This window comes from Mauremys reevesii, linkage group 7 (genome assembly GCF_016161935.1).
Source record: "Mauremys reevesii isolate NIE-2019 linkage group 7, ASM1616193v1, whole genome shotgun sequence".
Lineage (NCBI taxonomy): Eukaryota > Metazoa > Chordata > Testudines > Geoemydidae > Mauremys > Mauremys reevesii.
Window position 1 is genome coordinate 22,442,718 of NC_052629.1, and position 13,621 is coordinate 22,456,338.

General features: G+C 42.3%; 2 protein-coding genes across 15 annotated transcripts in view; one reads left to right on the forward strand and one right to left on the reverse strand.

The window, feature by feature from the left end:
* Positions 1-3,662, reverse strand: part of INSYN2A (inhibitory synaptic factor 2A) — a 74,342-nt gene extending 70,680 nt beyond the window's left edge. For 10 of the 11 annotated variants that reach the window (XM_039480748.1, XM_039480745.1, XM_039480755.1 and 7 more), the window contains exon 1: positions 3,068-3,662. The gene's annotated coding sequence lies outside the window, so the exon portion shown is untranslated. Of the gene's footprint in view, positions 1-2,953 lie in introns of all 11 variants that reach the window. The other variant, XM_039480747.1, reaches the window with a different exon arrangement.
* Positions 1-13,621, forward strand: part of DOCK1 (dedicator of cytokinesis 1) — a 521,945-nt gene that overhangs the window by 244,929 nt on the left and 263,395 nt on the right. The gene's annotated exons all lie outside the window — the stretch shown is intronic.

Consider the following 13,621-nt stretch of genomic DNA (forward strand, 5'->3'; position numbering starts at 1 on the left):
TTCACCACTTCAGGATTTCACTCTAAAATATGCCTGTGATCTCAATCTCTAAAAGAAATAACAGTACTAAATTGGATGCAATAAAATGTAAAGGACTTATGTGCTATAAAACAGGTTTGCTGCATCCATGTTTTTGTTTAGTGTCTCAATGGGATTTCAGCTGGTTAACTAAATTGTGGTTATCAGAAGGCATGAAATAAATAACACAGTCTTAACAAATAATTAAGCAAATTTTGTCTGGGGAGTCTTTCCGTTCTACATTTTTTTAGATTTACTGTGATTTGCCTCAGGTCTGTAAAATGTATATGATTACCCAAGCTAACTGGTCCCTATCAAGGAATTGCCTTGAGATTTCACAGCTCAGTTGCTTTGCAGGGCTCTGCTTATGTTTTAGCATAGATTTTTGGCAAGCTAATCGATTTCATTGACTTTCATTATCTCAGTGGTCACTACAGTGGCACTATCAGAGCTTTATGTTACTATTGTGTAACTTTGCTTTTATCTTATTCTAAGAATAATACCTTTGATACAAAAAAATGATTGGTGTCTCAACATTAAATGCATAAAGTCTGTTGCTGAGTTTGGATTTCCAAGTGACGTGACAGTGTGTTTTGGTGACCAATAGAATTCTGTCCACTGTGGTGCGTATTAAGAGGAGTACACATGCTTTGTGATTTGTCACTTGTGCAGAGGCTTGTGGTTCTGTTGGCCATGTTTTCATTGTACACAATAATTTCAGTGAGAATTAATCTCCTTATTTTCTCCAAATTTGTTAGATGATATATTATTCTGTTCTGAAAGGTGCCACTGTCAGTGAAATAGTTAAATTGCAAACCACAAAGATGATCCTGTGAAGTACTTGCTTAATGAGCAGACCTGTGCATTGAATGTCAATTGCTGAACAGTTTAAATGTTGTTCCCATAGATTAGTAACTAATACTTTCTTTATCAGGCAGCTTGTTGTCACCTGGCTACTCTTCTATATGTTGGGGTGGGGGGCGCAGATGCAAAGTGGGTCCTGTTTTATTAAAAGTTAGAATTATGTTGTTAATCATGTTAAAATTTAAAAGGCAGTGATAAGTTTTTTCTCCCCATCAAGGACATAATGATGTCATTACTAAAATAAAAATATTTTCTGTACTGTAAGCTTTCAGCAGTCCTGAGTCTTCATTAGATGATTTAATATCCTTTAAATGCAGAAGCGCATTAAAACTGTATCTCATAATTATATTTAAGAAACTGTTCAGTGTGAGTAGCTGCATTAGAAATATTCATAATCTGCTTTTAATAGAACCAGCATGACTAACAATGTCATCCATATAGAGAGTAAACCTCTAGATGCTAAATTAGTAATATCTAGTTAAAATTCAGATGACAGTTTCCATTATTTGAGCTGCTTGCATATATTTTTAAAAGATATACTAAAATAAACAACTTTTCAAACTCTAATTGCCAATCTGGCCAGAGAATAATACTGTTGTAGTGAAGAAAGTGAAACATTAGCATATTGGTGGAATACAATCAGTATAACACCAAGAGTAAAATAAGGCTTATGATTCTCCATGCTGAGAATTTTTACAGACATATTTTTGTGGTTTGAAATTAATGTTACATTAATTTTAATGTGTAGGATACAAATTGGAATGGTTACGGCATGTAATTTACTGGTTAGTTTTTCACCCAGCATCTAGGTTTTAACCTTCATAGGTACAGCATCCCTGACACTGATAGTAAATATGAAAGGTAACCACAATGAAACACTGAAAGGAAGGAAATAAATCTCCAATACTGATGTGATCCTTTACTGTTGTCTGTTTTGTTGCTGACTTCCAGTGATCAGGTGTAAAATAATATAATCGTGGGGATTTAAAAAATGGATCTTTTTCAAACTTCCAGATCCCAGAGCCTAATGAGTTAAATTTCTCTCGGTTATGCTTACACAGAATTTAAGCTGTTTAGACATAGAAGGTCGAATTAAACTGCTTCACTGCCTATTCCGGCTCCCCTGGCAGAGAGAGGAGCCGCAGTTCTACTGGGACAGACCTCTTGGGAGACATTGACACAAGCTGAGAATTTGTTTCTTGCTTTGCAGAATGCAAAGATGCCCTATTTTGTCATGGTTCGCCACCCCGTGCAAATCCAGGCTAACCACAATCCGAGTTCCCCCTTTATTATTGGAGCTCTCTGTAGTATTATATTAAATAGAGACGCTGAGGTCACAGGAGAGGATTTTTATTCGAATGATACAGACGCAAGACGGAACCCCCTCTGCATGAAGCAGCAAGATGCTAGGTCCGAGGCAGTCTCTGACTTTGGTGCTTGATGTTGTACTATCCTTTGTCCTGTTGGTCTGCTACATTTTCATGCCGTCTCGAATTGAAATGTGTTAAGCGGTAGGGGGTTGGGAACATTAAATGGTGAGAGCCACTGTTTGCCAACTATACTAATAGTTCAGAAAATGCTAGGAGCGTCAAAGCCAGAGCAAGGTGTGTGTTCCCCTGCCCCAGTACTTTACAGCAAGTTACTGGGAAGGAAATGTGCTTGGTAATAATCTCATTACCATGTTTTATAGGTAGGTATAATTATAATCTCTTTGTTGGGGCTCTATTTGGGCTTTATAATAGAAAAGTTAATAAGCCGTGGTAGTTGTAATCAATCCTCTAAGGCTGAAGCACCTTGTGCATCTTCTGAAAATTCTTTAACTACTAATCCCCTGGCAAGGTGTTTTATTAGCTGAAGCTGTGGTATTTTTCTAGAACAAAGAAATGGTTTGGACGCACAGTGATATTTCCTCAACCCTTTTCTCCCCTTATCTGTCATGAAAGTTACAGGACGCAATACCTATTCCCAGGCAGCCAAATACTATTGCATAACAGCCCCTCCCCAAACATTTAGGCTTAGCGGCTTTACACTTTTCACTAAGAAGTTTAATTATGAAAACCTGGAAACTCACTATTTGCATGAATCCCCTCTCAGGGAGGTGGCAAAGCAGACTGTCTGATCCCTCCAGATCTGTGGGTAGCAGTACAGTTCAGGGTAACATGTCTAATTGCAGTGGAAAGCTTACCTTACGCTGCCTTAAAAATAACTAAAAGTCTGTGCAATTCCTTTGTGATGCATTTCTCTTCGTTCACTTCTGCAAGCTTGCAGGGAAACGATCCACGGGTGTAGAGCATCTGCTGCAAGATAGACCGGCTGGAAATGTTCTTTTGCTTTCCGGAGACTTGATCACCACTACCCCTTTAGCTATCACACTGACATTTATTCAGCTGTGACCAAGAGAGCGTTCGCCTCTAGGCAGCGGCGGCAGCAGCCACGCACTCCTGAAATGTCCTCATTTACTGCAATTGTCTTCACTGAGATCTCGAATCCAACAGGGGGAAGAGGAGGGGGAGGAGTGGCGAGTCGTTTCAGCAGACACCGTTTCCAGGCTGGGTTCCGGCTCTGGTCAGGATGAAGCAATCTCTGTAATGCTCCTGGCTTTGCAGGCAGATGATTTGATGAAGCTGAATTCCCTGCTACTTTTGGAAATGCATGAGCGGTGGGGGAGAGCGTGGCGTGTGATGTGGTGCTAGGAAGAGCTCTGTGTGTGTGTCTCGCAGGCAGGCAGAGGCAGCAGCCACTGGCGTCGGCTCTCCACTAGGGAGAGTTCTCGTGTTCACTCACTCTGATGTGGACGGGCTGTGACAAGGAACTTGTTGAGTTTAACGTGTAGATCTTAAAATAATGGTTGGTGATTATTCTGGGTCCAGTGACGGAGGAGGGGGGAGGAGCCGTGACACTGGCTTCTAATTCGCACAAGGAGGGAATCATAGTCTAACAGAGGAAGAATTTCTTCACATATTTTGGAATTTTATGTACATTTTCTTTATGACTAGCCTACATCTGAGCCATGAGTCTGTCACTCTTTCGGTGTAAACAAAGCTGCAAGACAACGCCAGAGACTGTACTAGTGTGTTGAGTTGAAATAGCATCTTTTTGGCTTTTGTGTGAGTGCATACACAAGTATAGTGTAACACAGCGCTGCAGAGCAGGGGCCCCCGAGTGCTGATACCCCACAGCTAAAGCTTGGAGCCCTCCGCCCTGCTGGGCTAAAGACTGGAGCCCCAAGACCAGTGATGAGCTGCCAAAATCTTAACAACCAGTTCCCTATAAAAAGTTCTGATTTAAGGGTGGGAACGGAGGAGGGGCCAGGGCCGGGGGAGACATACCCATGGGGCCAGGGGCCCCTGCAGGGCCTGGGCCAATTGCCCCACTTGCCCCCTCCCTTCCAGCCAGCCCTGGAGCTTGCAGCAGGACCCCCCCCACACACACAGACACACCTTGCCGGGCCGCTCAAAAAGTGGCAGCAGGATGACTCCTGAGCTCAGCTGAGCTGGCCATGCTGCAGCTGGGGGGAAACAGGGGAAGGGCCGGGGGAGCCTCAGCCTCCCCAGCTGGGAATCCTGGGAGCAACAGGATGGTCCGGCCCCCGGACTGGAGTTCTTTGCCCACCCCCTGGCCCTTTAACAACCGGTTCTCCATGGAGGTCTAATTTTCTTGGGAACCTGTGGGAACCTGCTCCAGCTCACCACTGCCCAAGACCCCTGCCCCACAGAGGCAGAAGCCCTGAGCCCCCCCACCCCGGCACCACGGGGCTACCTATAGGACAAATGCCCAGAGCTCTGAGCCCGCGCCCACTTGCCCCCTGTGGCTAAAGCCTGGAGCTCCTCTGCCCCATGGGGCTGGTGCCTGGAGTGCAAAGCCCCAAGCTCCTGGGGCAGAAATCCTGAGTCTCCTCACCTGTGGGGCAGAAGCCTTGGTGCTCCCCAAGGCAGAATTCCTGAGCCCCCGTGACTCATGGGGTTAAAGCCCAGATCCCCAAGCAACCCTGCCCCGCAGGCAGAAGCCCCTAGTTCCAGCACTCTATGGGGCTAAAGCCCAGAGCCCCCCACCCCACAGGGCTAAAGCCAAGAATCCAGAGCCCCCTCACCTCATGGGGCTAAAGCCTGGCACACACCCCAGTGGTTGAAGCCCTGAATCTGAGGCTTCCCCACTTCACAGCTGGACCCCCAAGACCTCCCTGCTGGGTCCTGGAATTTTTAATAGCATGTTGGGGGGGCATCAGAAAGAAAAAGGTCGAGAACCCCTGGAATAACGTATATAATAGCAACCTGTGGTTCTGGGGGTACAAGCAAGGAAAACAACAAAATATACAAGTGAAATATAACTAAAGATCAACAACCTTGGAAAGCTTCTCGTGACCAAACAAGCATAGCAAATTTAGAAGTGCAGGTAAATGAAATGAAAACAAACAAAATGTGGCTTGGATATTTTGATCTTTTTAGATTGATGAGAAAATACAATGAAAATCATAGAAAATTTTTAGTTATGTATTATATTATTTTTAGTTATACTTTAAATTAATCTATAATTTTTGGTATCTGTTTAATTTTTGTTAAACCATATGCATGGAGTGATATCCATTTTTATTCAGTATAATTTATGTGCAAGCATTGCAACAATATGTGGAATTATTGAGAAATTACTGAATCACTAGGATCAAATCACAGCCATTCTTCCTTTATTTTTTTTCCGGTATATACTGCAAAGTAGGTGATGTTGGTGCATTTGGGAATTCGGTGGAGTGTTTGTCTCAAAGCTATTAGCTGGGAAAGAATGTTCAAGATGCAGAATAAACACACAGGTTTTCACTTGCTTCTGATCCCTAAGGAGCATTGGTCTAGGTTGGAACTGAAGTAGTTTGGCAAAGCAATGTGGAAAACCCCACCTTGTGCTGCTTTTCCTAGAATTTCCATCCCTCACCTCCTCTCCCCTGGGCCCCCAACAGCATTTCAAAGAGGAGGACAGAGATTTTCTGATTGGCCATGCCACACCCATTGGAATTTACTGATGTTTAACTAAATCTGTCTGGCAGGCAGGACAGAATTCTTGAGAAGGTAGCTGATCTGAGTATTGTCTCCTGGGAACCCAGATCCTTGGGCTGAGTTTTCCAGTATTTAACAATTATATTTAAAGTGATCTGAAAATGGGTGGGTGCGGGGAGGGGAATCGGGCGATTCATCATCCCCACAACTGCCTACCCTTGCCCAGCAATTAATTCTGCCCTGTCACCTGTTCTGCCTCCTCCAACCTCTGCTGCACCTCCTGAGCTCTTTCATTCTCCTTTCTCAGGCCTGGGGGGTGGGGGCGGAGCAGTTTCAGTGGGGTCCCTTATGCCCCTTCCCAGGTTGGGCATTAAAGGGGGTGCAGGGAGAGCAGCAGCAGAACCAACCCTTACTCACAGGAAGGAAGGGGAGTAGGGAGCAGGGCTGTCCTGAGATTCTGGGTTCCTTCTGCTCCCCCCTTTCCCTGCCCCTCCCTTCCTGTGAGAATGATGTCTGGGGAATGGGGGGGAAGAGCTCGGTCTCTTTCTTGCAGCAACCCTGATTGGCTGCTCTTCTTCAGGATGCAGGCAAGTGGGGAAAGCAGCCAATGAGAGGTAGATTCCCCTAGGTGATACTAAAAATGTGCACCCCTCAGTGACCTGTCTTGTTTTTTAGAAATAGTATTTCCTGTGTCTGTGGCTTGTTTTGGTGAAGCACACGTTAAGCACCATCTCCTATACTGTATAGCTTCCTGTTTTAGGACACGTCTTCTCCACAATGTGATATTTGCTTATTAGCCTATTGTCCCACAACTGGAACCTGTTTGCAGGATTCGCCACCTCCTCAGTGACACTGTAGTGTCTCATTTCTTCATATTACTGGCTCATTCCCTCACCTTCCTTCACGCCTTATACTGCACTAATACAAGGAATTGTGCTGGAAAAGCCCCTGTAGAAAACACCCTCCTGATTGGGTGCATGTACTTCTGTTGTACCGAGATAGTGGCTGGAAATGTTATTGTGCATTTTCTGTCCACTGCTGCAGCACCTTTTCACATTTAGTGCCTTGATGACATTGTTAAGAGATGGCAACACTAAGAAAGCTTGTGGTCTGACAGGGTTTTTCACAGTGTAATTTCCAAAGAAATGGGTGGGAAGAATTTCCATGGTCCAAAATGTCTTCTAATTTTTCTTTTTCAGTGATGACAGTCTGGTTCCTCACCAGGATCTCTCCTCATTGTGTTTCTGTGTGTACCAAAGCAAAGTTGTGCTCAGGTGTGCTCTACATACAGGCATTGGCAACATTACATAAGATGATGATCAAATCTTTATATAAGTTAAGGCCCATGAATTAAATTATAGAACTTTGTGACAGCAGCATTTGCCCCAACAATAATAGAAGCAAAGCCCTCTTCACAAATATAAGATGTGAACTGCACAAACAGCATCACAGAGACGTAATGTTTGGTGCTGAAGGAAAATATTATTGCCATATAACCTAAAGCCCACGGATGAAATTATAGAACTGTCTGACAAAAGTAGCAGTTAGAAACAGCATCCTTGTCTTCCTCTCAATCACATTTAGCGGCTGTTCCCCCTGTGCTGAGTACTCTTAAGAAGTATTACTCATTACTAGCCTGTGGAGCAACTGCCCTTTTCTGAAAAAGTTCATGGGAATAAGAAGGGATTTCCCACTACAGATCATGGACCAGATTCTCTGTTGCCCTGCACATTGCGTAGTCATTAGCACCAGTACAAAGGGGTATAAAATGCTACTAAATAAAAGTAGGAGCATTTTAACCTCCCTTTGCATGAGTATAAGTGACATCACAAGTCCATGACAACAGAGTAAGCAATCCTCATTGCTGCAAAATACATGTTAAAATAAAAATGTGGTCGCTCCCATCATTCCATTTGCAAATATTTTGTCCTGGGGGAGACATTAATGAGTACAAGTGTTGTGTAATGATATGCAGCAACGACAACAAAAATCACAATGATATTTGAGAGCGATAAATACAAATAGTTCTGATGTTAACTGAGAAAGCAGATAGTTTCATTGTTATTTTGTCCTATCTCTAAAATGATCAGACAACCTTGACTCTGCCCTGAGGAGTCTGACAGGAAAATCACAGGGTCTTTCCCCTTTTTTTCTCTTCATATATCTGCAAGCATGTTGATGGGTTATGTATGGATATCAGTCTTCATTAGAGGTGGGCGAAATTTTTTGTGCAAAAATGTTTTTCGGGTTCATTTTTTTTCTTCTTTTTTGACAGATTTGGGCTCATCGGTCAAATTTGCTGAACTGTTTCAGTTGGGAAACCCCACCAGAAACACTCAGTTATGATTTTTTTATTTGAAATGCATTTTTTTGTAGAATTTTACTGCAATTTAACATTTTAAAGAGATTTAAAAACATGTAAACAAAATGTTTAGTTTCAGGTCAAACAGTTTCACTTGAATTGAATTTTTTAATAAAAACTTCAGTTCAGCCACCAAAACAAAAAATCAGTTATTCACATAGCTCTGGTTCTGCTTTAGAGTTCAGAGTCCATAGACAAAATAGCAGCTTTTGTTAGGGATGCATAAGGTTCTACGATGTTCCGAGTTGTTCTTGGCAGGGCAGAGTTAAGGTGGTTGTGTTGTGAGGGATGTGTCACCTTAACTCCCCATTTCCTGATTTTCTAATGTTTGTGTTATGTTTTATCTGTAATGCTAATGTTCTTGTAAGAACATTTCAAATCAGCATTTCCTGATTTGGCAGTTTCTTTTTTGGAAACTGAATTCATGTTCTGGAATGTAATAGGGGTACAGAGTACTGATGAGTGCCTGCAACCTTGTTAATTTCATGTTAACTCCGTGTTTACAAAACTTTTTGCTTGTGAATTTTCCTTTTCTTTGAGTATGTGTTCTTTGGGTTACATTGGATCCCACTTCAAGTGCACATGTGCTTTTGCACAAGGCCACATTTTATTTTTGTTCTTTAATTGCAGTACCCTTTGGGGTTATGCAGGTGTCCTATGTCTCCTTGTGTTCCTATACTAGGACACAAAGTGTGGGGCAGCTGCGATCCTTCCTAGTTTCCCTCTTACCACTTGCAGCAGCAAGGCAGAACCTGGCAAGTGTCCAACCTAGTAGTTTTTTGCTCAGCAACCGTGTTTGAAGCATTCCAAAGTTTTCGGAACAACTTCTGATCTATTATATTCAACTACCACAAACTGATCCAACCCATCTGGACTGAATTCTGTTAGTCAGACCTTCCTCCTCCGCTCCTTCCCCCATACAGATTCCCTGTACAGGGCTAATTATCATGGCAGATGTTAGGCTGGTCCATCCTGCAATCCCCCTGAAGGATGGACACAGGTGTCCCTTTGGCCTTAGAGAATTGAATATATTGAGCAGATGCTTGTTATGCTTATTTTTCTACACTAGAACATGCAAGTTATGAGCCATGAGGCTCAATCATCATCTTTTAGAATATTCTGTCAGTGGGGGATTCCTGTCATAGACTTGTTTGTTGCAGATGACAACATGAAGTGTTCGAATGTCTGCGCCAGGGGAGGCGTGAGCTTGGGCTCTCTGCCAGATGCCTTTCTCCTTTGGTGGTCTTGAAGGCTCCTATATGCTTTCCCACTGATTCCCCTAATCCACAGAATAGTATCCAAGATCAGATAGGACATGGCTTCCATGATTATAATAGCCCTGTATGGCCAGTTTTGGATGTTAGATTTGTTACTGGCTTCCTTCCGTACATGCCATGTCTTGCCTGGATATATCATCTCAGAACCAAGGTCAGATACTGCACCCAGACCAACAGTCGTTGCCACTGAAGATCTGGATGTTGGCTGGCTATGCATTACAAACAGAGACTGTTTCCTACAAGTTCAGGAAATTCTCATACAAAGCAGGAAACCTTCCACCAGAAAAATTTATTCATTGAAATGGAAGATTCTCCATATAGACAGCTCAAAATTACATTGACCCTGTGCAGGTCCTAATACTGAAAATCTTGGACTATATGCTGCTCCTGAAACATAGAGCGCTAACATTTAACTCTGTTAAGGTCCACCTGATATGTGTATGGCATGCTCCAGTAGAGGTGTAGGTCTTCTTAAGACCTTGTGTTTTCCACATTTCTCAAGGGCCTCCTTCATATTTGCTTTCCAGTCAGAGGTCTGCCTCGTGGAACCTCCTTTTGAACCATGGTCAGAATGCTCAGTGCAGCACTTTTCCATCAAGATGGTCTTCTTTGTGGATATTGCATCAGCACAGAGAGTAGATGCACTGTGCCCAGACTGTCTTACATGTCTGTCCTTAGGGACAAGGTAGTTCTCAGATCATATTCCAAGTTCATTCCTAAGGTAGTCTTGGAATTCCACTTAAACCTTACCAGGCTTCTTCTCAAAACCACATTTAACACCAGGAGAAAAAAAGTTTCATACTTTGGAAACCCCCAGAGCTTCAACAGTACCTCAATAACACCAAGACATTTAGGCCATCTCCCTGCATCTTTGTGGCCATATCCAGCACACCAACAGGCCAACTTGTTGCAGAGAATCTTTAAGTGGATCAAATAGTGTTATTTCCATTTTCTATCAAATGGCTAGCAAGCCTCTCATTCTGAACAGGGGGGAGGGATAGCATTGGCCTGCTAAACCCAGCTTTGTGAGTTCAATCCTTGAGGGGGCCACTTAGGGATCTTAGGCAAAAATCAGTACTTGGTCCTGCTAGTGAAGTCAGGGGGCTGGACTCAATGACCTTTCAAGGTCCCTTCCAGTTTTAGGAGATAGGTATATCTCCAATTATAAAAAATTATAGGGTACAGGCATCCTCTTCTGCCTGCTTCAGGAACATGCCAGTTTCTGAGATCTGCAGCGCAGCTATGTGAAGCAACCCACTAACTTTTGTTGTTTATTATTGTGCATGTGACAATGACTGTAATGAATAGTGGTGACAGGTTATAGAAAATTGAAAACCATTTAATTGAGTACATGCATTTTGTAGATCCATTAATTATTGCTGTATATAGGATTGGGTACACCACTACCTCGATATAACGCCACCCAATATAACATGAATTTGGATATAACGCGGTAAAACAGTGCTGGGGTGGGGTGGGCTGCGCACTCCGGTGGATCAAAGCCAGTTCAATGTAACACGGTTTCACCTATAACGTGGTAAGATTTTTTGGCTCCCAAGGACAGCGTTATATCAAGGTAGAGGTGTATAGTGTAGTGGTTCTCAAACTTTTGCATTGATAACCCCTTTCTTATATAAGGGGTTCGTCCCACTTCTAAATTAACATTTTTTAAAATATTTAATGCTATTCTAAATGCTGGAGGTGAAGGAGGATTTGGGGGTGGAGGCTGACAGCTTGTGATCCCCCGTGTAATAACCTCATGACTCCTGGTATTGTGGTTAAAAGTGACACAGTATGATGTGAGGATTGTATTGCCAAAATCTTAAAATGAATTAATGTTTCTGGTACTAAAAGAGCTAAATCAGACTGACAAGAGTAGGTAACTGCACACTTTGCAACTGTAAGTGCCCCCAAACCCCGACTAGAGCCTTGGAACATGATCTGGCAGCACCCTTCAAAGCTTGGACCATGCACATGCATCCCACATGCAATTACATTCTGACTGTATAAAGAGAAAATTACCTCTTAAGTAATCTAACCAATAATGTTACAATAGACAGATTTTTTGGGGTGTGATCTCTGTGGCAAGACCTAACTCAAGTGGCCCCAAAGGGAAAAGATTTATGACGTTCTAATTCCTTAATCCTGAGAGCAAAGCTATGTATAATTCCAAAAATGGCCCCACCTCCTCTCTGAGAGAATCTAATGCTCAGCGATTTGATTACATTACATATTCATCCAATCAAAAAAAAAATACTGTGTGACTATGGTGATCAGTCAGAGTGGGCATAATAAATAGCAAATATAGAGAGTAAACTTAGTTCTTGCGTAATTCAAAATCCTTTCAAAATTACACTGCAAACAAAATTTCAAGTTGATATAAATCAAAGTTCCTGAACAGTTTGTGAGGGGGGAAATTTGTCAAATTTTGTGAACATTTTTTATGAAGTATGTGTCAAGCTCGCCTCATAATACAAATTGTGGAGACACCAAAAATTAGTTTCACAAGTCTATATTTGTTCAGTTTGTCTAATACATGTTCTTGTCATGTTTTATGCCTTAAACATTTGTCATACTTGCCTTGTGTTTTATGATTGAAATTGCCAATCTTGTGTTCCAATTTATATCTCAATTAAATTGTAACATATCAAATGACAACAATATGCAGAGGACTTATCCTTTATTTCTAAAAGTTAATAAAACTTAGTGGTTCTTTTTCTAATCTTCAAAATTTTGTGCTTGCCATTTGATACAATTTAAGTAATTTTTATTAAGCAAATTTAATTACTAGTATTAAATGTGCAATCTAGATTACTGTGACTACATAATTGTTTAGGACTAGCCTGATTTGATATCAGAATCTTAGCTGCTCCTTATTTAGTTGAAAAGAGAGTGAGTTTTGTTTTATTTGAAACATGCAGATGTGAACTGTGAGCTGTTCATTTGTGTAATCATTTGGGACCAACGCCATCATTAGATGTTCTGCTAAAAGCAATTATTTTCATATTGCTGAATCTTCACTGAAATTAAATAGGTCATTACTTGAGTTTCTGCACTGTGATAGTTGCTTAGCTTTCCTTCTAAATCGGCTCAATTTACCTGTAGTTGGACTCAAGAAGGAGAAATGTTACATGTGCAGTTCTTGAACTTTATCATCATGTGTTTTGACTAGCTAAGGTGACTCTAAACATTGCTTGCCTCTTGTAGCAGCCATGGTTCTACAAGGTAGTTAAGCACATTCCTTGTTTCAAAAAACAGGTGAAGTCCCATTGACCTCAATAGAGAGGAAGGATGGTCCAATGGTTAGGATACTGGTCTGGAATGTGGGAGACCTGGATTCAGTTCTCTGCTCAACCAGACTTCCTTTATGACCTTGGACAAGTCATTTACTCTCTCCATGCTTCAGTTCCCCATCTCTAAAATAGAGATAATAGCACTTCTTCACAGGGATGTTTTCAAGATAAAGTTGTGCGGCATTCAGATACTATGGTAATGGGGGTTGTATAAGTACCACAGATAGATATACTTCAAAATAAGCACTTCCTTCAGTATCTTACTGAACTGGGGCTATAGTCACTAAGCTCCCATTTCTGAAGTAGATGTCCTGGTGTAGATTCTAAGGGCTTGGCTACAGTTGAGAGTTGCAGCGCTGGTGGAGGCTTTCCAGCGCTGCAACTTAGTAACTGTCCACACCTGCAAGGCACATCCAGCGCTGCAACTCCCTGGCTGCAGTGCTGGCTGTACACCTGGTCTGCTTGGGGTATAACGAGTGCAGCGCTGGTGATGCAGCGCTGCTCGTCAAGTGTGGCCACACACCAGCACTGTTGTTGGCCTCCAGGGTATTAGGAGATATCCCAGAATGCTTTTAACTAAATTACTCTCTTTGTTTTGTTATGCTGCCTCTCTTTGTTTTGTTGTGAACTCGGGGCTCTGGAAGCTGCTTATCTAAAAAACAAACACAGCTCCTGTTTGCTGTGATCAATCTGTAACTGACTGTGAACAATCAAATGAGATAACCCACTACCTTGCTGTGAATGAGGCAGGCAGGGGGATGAGTGTTTGCTTGAGGATAGAAACAGCGGGGACAGGGGGGAGAAAGGGAGTCCATTGGAGCT